General features: G+C 41.8%; 10 pseudogenes; all 10 read right to left on the bottom strand.

Annotated features, from left to right (window-relative positions):
- Window positions 1-493: 493 nt before the first annotated feature.
- Window positions 494-612, bottom strand: LOC137121904 (5S ribosomal RNA; annotated as a pseudogene).
- Window positions 613-1,469: 857 nt separating this feature from the next.
- LOC137121894 (5S ribosomal RNA) lies at window positions 1,470-1,588 on the bottom strand (annotated as a pseudogene).
- An 854-nt stretch (window positions 1,589-2,442) lies between these two features.
- Window positions 2,443-2,561, bottom strand: LOC137121912 (5S ribosomal RNA; annotated as a pseudogene).
- An 857-nt stretch (window positions 2,562-3,418) lies between these two features.
- Window positions 3,419-3,537, bottom strand: LOC137121895 (5S ribosomal RNA; annotated as a pseudogene).
- Window positions 3,538-4,394: 857 nt separating this feature from the next.
- LOC137121856 (5S ribosomal RNA) lies at window positions 4,395-4,513 on the bottom strand (annotated as a pseudogene).
- Window positions 4,514-5,369: 856 nt separating this feature from the next.
- On the bottom strand, window positions 5,370-5,488 carry LOC137121905 (5S ribosomal RNA; annotated as a pseudogene).
- An 857-nt stretch (window positions 5,489-6,345) lies between these two features.
- LOC137121897 (5S ribosomal RNA) lies at window positions 6,346-6,464 on the bottom strand (annotated as a pseudogene).
- Window positions 6,465-7,318: 854 nt separating this feature from the next.
- LOC137121913 (5S ribosomal RNA) lies at window positions 7,319-7,437 on the bottom strand (annotated as a pseudogene).
- Window positions 7,438-8,294: 857 nt separating this feature from the next.
- Window positions 8,295-8,413, bottom strand: LOC137121898 (5S ribosomal RNA; annotated as a pseudogene).
- Window positions 8,414-9,270: 857 nt separating this feature from the next.
- Window positions 9,271-9,389, bottom strand: LOC137121857 (5S ribosomal RNA; annotated as a pseudogene).
- Window positions 9,390-9,697: the final 308 nt, after the last annotated feature.

The following is a 9,697-nucleotide window of genomic DNA, read 5'->3' on the forward strand; positions in this document are numbered from 1 at the left end:
CAGTCGCTAACCCTAACTCCCTAATGTGAAAACGGTCCAAAGAAAATGGCAGTTCACCCCTACAGATTTAATACTATTTACAAAATATACAATTTATAACAAAACCACGTCACAAAACCTAACAATTCAAAAATGCTAAATAAGGTTTGGAAACCAAGAACAGCAAACAGGTGCTGATGCCAGAAAGAGCCTCGCTTGCTGTTGGGAACCATACTTTTAAAACTCCAGGAAGTGTAGGATGGACCAATCAGCTTCCTGTACTGCCCCCCAATCCGGCCAATCAGGCAGGGCACCTATAAGAACAAGAAAATAAAAACAACACATATGGCCAGGACCGTAACATGGTCTACTAGTAATGAAGCACGATGGTTGGCAAACCAATAAAGTAGCAAAACAGCAATGAAAGAACAAAATTTGATGAAAATATAGAACAATTTCTATGAATAAATAGGCAGTAACACCAGCTTGTGCTGCCCGTAAACCCAAGCAAAAAAGCTTACAGCACCTGGTATTCCCAGGCGGTCTTCCTACCAAGTACTAACCAGGCCCGGCTCTATTTGGCTGCCGAGATCGGACGAGATCGGGCGCTTAGAGAGCGATGTGGCCGTAAGCTGCATTTGACATCATCAACAGCTCTTAAAAACGCTAGAGAAGCAGAATGCATGACACTTGCTAAGAAGAAGATAAATGTGGCAAAGTACAAAGTACTATAACTGTACTGGTCTGTTACACCCCTGTGTAGGGGGTCAGGGTGCAACATACAAAGATAAATTAGCATGTTCCCTCTCCGATCCCCAAACCAAAATCCAGGATCGAGATGTTCCAACAGAATGATATTTATTTTAAACGAAAGAAAGTGTCAAACAAAACATGACACTACAACTCAGGGCGAACCAAGGCCAACATAATAAACAAAATAAGCCATTTCCCACAGAAAGTGCTAGCTAGCCTGATAGAAATAAACAAACCAAAAGACAGTCGCTAACCCTAACTCCCTAATGTGAAAACAGTCCAAAGAAAATGGCAGTTCACCCCTACAGATTTAATACTATTTACAAAATATACAATTTATAAACAAAACCACGGCACAAAACCTAACAATTCAAAAATGCTAAATAAGGTTTGGAAACCAAGAACAGCAAACAGGTGCTGATGCCAGAAAGAGCCTCGCTAGCTGTTGGGAACCGTACTTTTAAAACTCCAGGAAGTGTAGGATGGACCAATCAGCTTCCTGTACTGACCCCCAATCCGGCCAATCAGGCAGGGCACCTATAAGAACAACAAAATAAAAACAACACATATGGCCAGGACCGTAACATGGTCTACTAGTAATGAAGCACGATGGTTGGCAAACCAATAAAGTAGCAAAACAGCAATGAAAGAACAAAATTTGATGAAAATATAGAACAATTTCTATGAATAAATAGGCAGTAACACCAGCTTGTGCTGCCCGTAAACCCAAGCAAAAAAGCTTACAGCACCTGGTATTCCCAGGCGGTCTTCCTACCAAGTACTAACCAGGCCCGGCTCTATTTGGCTGCCGAGATCGGACGAGATCGGGCGCTTAGAGAGCGGTGTGGCCGTAAGCTGCATTTGACATCATCAACAGCTCTTAAAAACGCTGGAGAAGCAGAATGCATGACACTTGCTAAGAAGAAGATAAATGTGGCAAAGTACAAAGTACTATAACTGTACTGGTCTGTTACGCCCCTGTCTAGGGGGTCAGGGTGCAACATACAAAGATAAATTAGCATGTTCCCTCTCCGATCCCCAAACCAAAATCCAGGATCGAGATGTTCCAACAGAATGATATTTATTTTAAACGAAAGAAAGTGACAAACGAAGAATGACACAACTCAGGGCGAACCAAGGCCAACATAATAAACAAAATAAGCCATTTCCCACAGAAAGTGCTAGCTAGCCTGATAGAAATAAACAAACCAAAAGACAGTCGCTAACCTTAACTCCCTAATGTGAAAACGGTCCAAAGAAAATGGCAGTTCACCCCTACAGATTTAATACTATTTACAAAATATACAATTTATAAACAAAACCACGGCACAAAACCTAACAATTCAAAAATGCTAAATAAGGTTTGGAAACCAAGAACAGCAAACAGGTGCTGATGCAAGAAAGAGCCTCGCTAGCTGTTGGGAACCGTACTTTTAAAACTCCAGGAAGTGAAGGATGGACCAATCAGCTTCCTATACTGCCCCCCAATCCGGCCAATCAGGCAGGGCACCTATAAGAACAACAAAATAAAAACAACACATATGGCCAGGACCGTAACATGGTCTACTAGTAATGAAGCACGATGGTTGGCAAACCAATAAAGTAGCAAAACAGCAATGAAAGAACAAAATTTGATGAAAATATAGAACAATTTCTATGAATAAATAGGCAGTAACACCAGCTTGTGCTGCCCGTAAACCCAAGCAAAGAAGCTTACAGCACGTGGTATTCCCAGGCGGTCTTCCTACCAAGTACTAACCAGGCCCGGCTCTATTTGGCTGCCGAGATCGGACGAGATCGGGAGCTTAGAGAGTGGTGTGGCCGTAAGCTGCTTTTGACATCATCAACAGCTCCTAAAAACGCTGGAGAAGCAGAATGCACAACACTTGCTAAGAAGAAGATAAATGTGGCAAAGTACAAAGTACTATAACTGTATTGGTCTGTTACGCCCCTGTCTAGGGGGTCAGGGTGCAACATACAAAGATAAATTAGGATGTTCCCTCTCCGGTCTCCAAACCATAATCCAGGATCGAGATGTTCCAACAGAATGATATTTATTTTAAACGAAAGAAAGTGTCAAACAAAACATGACACTACAACTCAGGGCGAACCAAGGCCAACATAATAAACAAAATAAGCCATTTCCCACAGAAAGTGCTAGCTAGCCTGATAGAAATAAACAAACCAAAAGACAGTCGCTAACCCTAACTCCCAAATGTGAAAACAGTCCAAAGAAAATGGTAGTTCACCCCTACAGATTTAATACTATTTACAAAATATACAATTTATAAAGAAAACCACGGCACAAAACCAAACAATTCAAAAATGCTAAATAAGGTTTGGAAACCAAGAACAGCAAACAGGTGCTGATGCCAGAAAGAGCCTCGCTAGCTGTTGGGAACCGTACTTTTAAAACTCCAGGAAGTGTAGGATGGACCAATCAGCTTCCTGTACTGCCCCCCAATCCGGCCAATCAGGCAGGGCACCTATAAGAACAAGAAAATAAAAACAACACATATGGCCAGGACCGTAACATGGTCTACTAGTAATGAAGCACGATGGTTGGCAAACCAATAAAGTAGCAAAACAGCAATGAAAGAACAAAATTTGATGAAAATATAGAACAATTTCTATGAATAAATAGGCAGTAACACCAGCTTGTGCTGCCCGTAAACCCAAGCAAAAAAGCTTACAGCACCTGGTATTCCCAGGCGGTCTTCCTACCAAGTACTAACCAGGCCCGGCTCTATTTGGCTGCCGAGATCGGACGAGATCGGGCGCTTAGAGAGCGGTGTGGCCGTAAGCTGCATTTGACATCATCAACAGCTCTTAAAAACGCTAGAGAAGCAGAATGCATGACACTTGCTAAGAAGAAGATAAATGTTGCAAAGTACAAAGTACTATAACTGTACTGGTCTGTTACGCCCCTGTCTAGGGGGTCAGGGTGCAACATACAAAGATAAATTAGGATGTTCCCTCTCCGGTCTCCAAACCATAATCCAGGATCGAGATGTTCCAACAGAATGATATTTATTTTAAACGAAAGAAAGTGTCAAACAAAACATGACACTACAACTCAGGGCGAACCAAGGCCAACATAATAAACAAAATAAGCCATTTCCCACAGAAAGTGCTAGCTAGCCTGATAGAAATAAACAAACCAAAAGACAGTCGCTAACCCTAACTCCCAAATGTGAAAACAGTCCAAAGAAAATGGTAGTTCACCCCTATAGATTTAATACTATTTACAAAATATACAATTTATAAACAAAACCACGGCACAAAACCAAACAATTCAAAAATGCTAAATAAGGTTTGGAAACCAAGAACAGCAAACAGGTGCTGATGCCAGAAAGAGCCTCGCTAGCTGTTGGGAACCGTACTTTTAAAACTCCAGGAAGTGTAGGATGGACCAATCAGCTTCCTGTACTGCCCCCCAATCCGGCCAATCAGGCAGGGCACCTATAAGAACAAGAAAATAAAAACAACACATATGGCCAGGACTGTAACATGGTCTACTAGTAATAAAGCACGATGGTTGGCAAACCAATAAAGTAGCAAAACAGCAATGAAAGAACAAAATTTGATGAAAATATAGAACAATTTCTATGAATAAATAGGCAGTAACACCAGCTTGTGCTGCCCGTAAACCCAAGCAAAGAAGCTTACAGCACGTGGTATTCCCAGGCGGTCTTCCTACCAAGTACTAACAAGGCCCGGCCCTATTTGGCTGCTGAGATCGGACGGGATCGGGCGCTTAGAGAGCAGTGTGGCCGTAAGCTGCATTTGACATCATCAACAGCTCTTAAAAACGCTGGAGAAGCAGAATGCATGACACTTGCTAAGAAGAAGATAAATGTGGCAAAGTACAAAGTACTATAACTGTACTGGTCTGTTACGCCCCTGTCTAGGGGGTCAGGGTGCAACATACAAAGATAAATTAGGATGTTCCCTCTCCGGTCTCCAAACCATAATCCAGGATCGAGATGTTCCAACAGAATGATATTTATTTTAAACGAAAGAAAGTGTCAAACAAAACATGACACTACAACTCAGGGCGAACCAAGGCCAACATAATAAACAAAATAAGCCATTTCCCACAGAAAGTGCTAGCTAGCCTGATAGAAATAAACAAACCAAAAGACAGTCGCTAACCCTAACTCCCTAATGTGAAAACGGTCCAAAGAAAATGGCAGTTCACCCCTACAGATTTAATACTATTTACAAAATATACAATTTATAACAAAACCACGTCACAAAACCTAACAATTCAAAAATGCTAAATAAGGTTTGGAAACCAAGAACAGCAAACAGGTGCTGATGCCAGAAAGAGCCTCGCTTGCTGTTGGGAACCATACTTTTAAAACTCCAGGAAGTGTAGGATGGACCAATCAGCTTCCTGTACTGCCCCCCAATCCGGCCAATCAGGCAGGGCACCTATAAGAACAAGAAAATAAAAACAACACATATGGCCAGGACCGTAACATGGTCTACTAGTAATGAAGCACGATGGTTGGCAAACCAATAAAGTAGCAAAACAGCAATGAAAGAACAAAATTTGATGAAAATATAGAACAATTTCTATGAATAAATAGGCAGTAACACCAGCTTGTGCTGCCCGTAAACCCAAGCAAAAAAGCTTACAGCACCTGGTATTCCCAGGCGGTCTTCCTACCAAGTACTAACCAGGCCCGGCTCTATTTGGCTGCCGAGATCGGACGAGATCGGGCGCTTAGAGAGCGATGTGGCCGTAAGCTGCATTTGACATCATCAACAGCTCTTAAAAACGCTAGAGAAGCAGAATGCATGACACTTGCTAAGAAGAAGATAAATGTGGCAAAGTACAAAGTACTATAACTGTACTGGTCTGTTACACCCCTGTGTAGGGGGTCAGGGTGCAACATACAAAGATAAATTAGCATGTTCCCTCTCCGATCCCCAAACCAAAATCCAGGATCGAGATGTTCCAACAGAATGATATTTATTTTAAACGAAAGAAAGTGTCAAACAAAACATGACACTACAACTCAGGGCGAACCAAGGCCAACATAATAAACAAAATAAGCCATTTCCCACAGAAAGTGCTAGCTAGCCTGATAGAAATAAACAAACCAAAAGACAGTCGCTAACCCTAACTCCCTAATGTGAAAACAGTCCAAAGAAAATGGCAGTTCACCCCTACAGATTTAATACTATTTACAAAATATACAATTTATAAACAAAACCACGGCACAAAACCTAACAATTCAAAAATGCTAAATAAGGTTTGGAAACCAAGAACAGCAAACAGGTGCTGATGCCAGAAAGAGCCTCGCTAGCTGTTGGGAACCGTACTTTTAAAACTCCAGGAAGTGTAGGATGGACCAATCAGCTTCCTGTACTGACCCCCAATCCGGCCAATCAGGCAGGGCACCTATAAGAACAACAAAATAAAAACAACACATATGGCCAGGACCGTAACATGGTCTACTAGTAATGAAGCACGATGGTTGGCAAACCAATAAAGTAGCAAAACAGCAATGAAAGAACAAAATTTGATGAAAATATAGAACAATTTCTATGAATAAATAGGCAGTAACACCAGCTTGTGCTGCCCGTAAACCCAAGCAAAAAAGCTTACAGCACCTGGTATTCCCAGGCGGTCTTCCTACCAAGTACTAACCAGGCCCGGCTCTATTTGGCTGCCGAGATCGGACGAGATCGGGCGCTTAGAGAGCGGTGTGGCCGTAAGCTGCATTTGACATCATCAACAGCTCTTAAAAACGCTGGAGAAGCAGAATGCATGACACTTGCTAAGAAGAAGATAAATGTGGCAAAGTACAAAGTACTATAACTGTACTGGTCTGTTACGCCCCTGTCTAGGGGGTCAGGGTGCAACATACAAAGATAAATTAGCATGTTCCCTCTCCGATCCCCAAACCAAAATCCAGGATCGAGATGTTCCAACAGAATGATATTTATTTTAAACGAAAGAAAGTGACAAACGAAGAATGACACAACTCAGGGCGAACCAAGGCCAACATAATAAACAAAATAAGCCATTTCCCACAGAAAGTGCTAGCTAGCCTGATAGAAATAAACAAACCAAAAGACAGTCGCTAACCTTAACTCCCTAATGTGAAAACGGTCCAAAGAAAATGGCAGTTCACCCCTACAGATTTAATACTATTTACAAAATATACAATTTATAAACAAAACCACGGCACAAAACCTAACAATTCAAAAATGCTAAATAAGGTTTGGAAACCAAGAACAGCAAACAGGTGCTGATGCAAGAAAGAGCCTCGCTAGCTGTTGGGAACCGTACTTTTAAAACTCCAGGAAGTGAAGGATGGACCAATCAGCTTCCTATACTGCCCCCCAATCCGGCCAATCAGGCAGGGCACCTATAAGAACAACAAAATAAAAACAACACATATGGCCAGGACCGTAACATGGTCTACTAGTAATGAAGCACGATGGTTGGCAAACCAATAAAGTAGCAAAACAGCAATGAAAGAACAAAATTTGATGAAAATATAGAACAATTTCTATGAATAAATAGGCAGTAACACCAGCTTGTGCTGCCCGTAAACCCAAGCAAAGAAGCTTACAGCACGTGGTATTCCCAGGCGGTCTTCCTACCAAGTACTAACCAGGCCCGGCTCTATTTGGCTGCCGAGATCGGACGAGATCGGGAGCTTAGAGAGTGGTGTGGCCGTAAGCTGCTTTTGACATCATCAACAGCTCCTAAAAACGCTGGAGAAGCAGAATGCACAACACTTGCTAAGAAGAAGATAAATGTGGCAAAGTACAAAGTACTATAACTGTATTGGTCTGTTACGCCCCTGTCTAGGGGGTCAGGGTGCAACATACAAAGATAAATTAGGATGTTCCCTCTCCGGTCTCCAAACCATAATCCAGGATCGAGATGTTCCAACAGAATGATATTTATTTTAAACGAAAGAAAGTGTCAAACAAAACATGACACTACAACTCAGGGCGAACCAAGGCCAACATAATAAACAAAATAAGCCATTTCCCACAGAAAGTGCTAGCTAGCCTGATAGAAATAAACAAACCAAAAGACAGTCGCTAACCCTAACTCCCAAATGTGAAAACAGTCCAAAGAAAATGGTAGTTCACCCCTACAGATTTAATACTATTTACAAAATATACAATTTATAAAGAAAACCACGGCACAAAACCAAACAATTCAAAAATGCTAAATAAGGTTTGGAAACCAAGAACAGCAAACAGGTGCTGATGCCAGAAAGAGCCTCGCTAGCTGTTGGGAACCGTACTTTTAAAACTCCAGGAAGTGTAGGATGGACCAATCAGCTTCCTGTACTGCCCCCCAATCCGGCCAATCAGGCAGGGCACCTATAAGAACAAGAAAATAAAAACAACACATATGGCCAGGACCGTAACATGGTCTACTAGTAATGAAGCACGATGGTTGGCAAACCAATAAAGTAGCAAAACAGCAATGAAAGAACAAAATTTGATGAAAATATAGAACAATTTCTATGAATAAATAGGCAGTAACACCAGCTTGTGCTGCCCGTAAACCCAAGCAAAAAAGCTTACAGCACCTGGTATTCCCAGGCGGTCTTCCTACCAAGTACTAACCAGGCCCGGCTCTATTTGGCTGCCGAGATCGGACGAGATCGGGCGCTTAGAGAGCGGTGTGGCCGTAAGCTGCATTTGACATCATCAACAGCTCTTAAAAACGCTAGAGAAGCAGAATGCATGACACTTGCTAAGAAGAAGATAAATGTTGCAAAGTACAAAGTACTATAACTGTACTGGTCTGTTACGCCCCTGTCTAGGGGGTCAGGGTGCAACATACAAAGATAAATTAGGATGTTCCCTCTCCGGTCTCCAAACCATAATCCAGGATCGAGATGTTCCAACAGAATGATATTTATTTTAAACGAAAGAAAGTGTCAAACAAAACATGACACTACAACTCAGGGCGAACCAAGGCCAACATAATAAACAAAATAAGCCATTTCCCACAGAAAGTGCTAGCTAGCCTGATAGAAATAAACAAACCAAAAGACAGTCGCTAACCCTAACTCCCAAATGTGAAAACAGTCCAAAGAAAATGGTAGTTCACCCCTATAGATTTAATACTATTTACAAAATATACAATTTATAAACAAAACCACGGCACAAAACCAAACAATTCAAAAATGCTAAATAAGGTTTGGAAACCAAGAACAGCAAACAGGTGCTGATGCCAGAAAGAGCCTCGCTAGCTGTTGGGAACCGTACTTTTAAAACTCCAGGAAGTGTAGGATGGACCAATCAGCTTCCTGTACTGCCCCCCAATCCGGCCAATCAGGCAGGGCACCTATAAGAACAAGAAAATAAAAACAACACATATGGCCAGGACTGTAACATGGTCTACTAGTAATAAAGCACGATGGTTGGCAAACCAATAAAGTAGCAAAACAGCAATGAAAGAACAAAATTTGATGAAAATATAGAACAATTTCTATGAATAAATAGGCAGTAACACCAGCTTGTGCTGCCCGTAAACCCAAGCAAAGAAGCTTACAGCACGTGGTATTCCCAGGCGGTCTTCCTACCAAGTACTAACAAGGCCCGGCCCTATTTGGCTGCTGAGATCGGACGGGATCGGGCGCTTAGAGAGCAGTGTGGCCGTAAGCTGCATTTGACATCATCAACAGCTCTTAAAAACGCTGGAGAAGCAGAATGCATGACACTTGCTAAGAAGAAGATAAATGTGGCAAAGTACAAAGTACTATAACTGTACTGGTCTGTTACGCCCCTGTCTAGGGGGTCAGGGTGCAACATACAAAGATAAATTAGCATGTTCCCTCTCCGATCCCCAAACCAAAATCCAGGATCGAGATGTTCCAACAGAATGATATTTATTTTAAACGAAAGAAAGTGTCAAACAAAACATGACACTACAACTCAGGGCGAACCAAGGCCAACATAATAAACAAAATAA

Source organism: Channa argus, unplaced genomic scaffold (assembly GCF_033026475.1).
Source record: "Channa argus isolate prfri unplaced genomic scaffold, Channa argus male v1.0 Contig131, whole genome shotgun sequence".
Taxonomy (NCBI): Eukaryota; Metazoa; Chordata; class Actinopteri; order Anabantiformes; family Channidae; genus Channa; species Channa argus.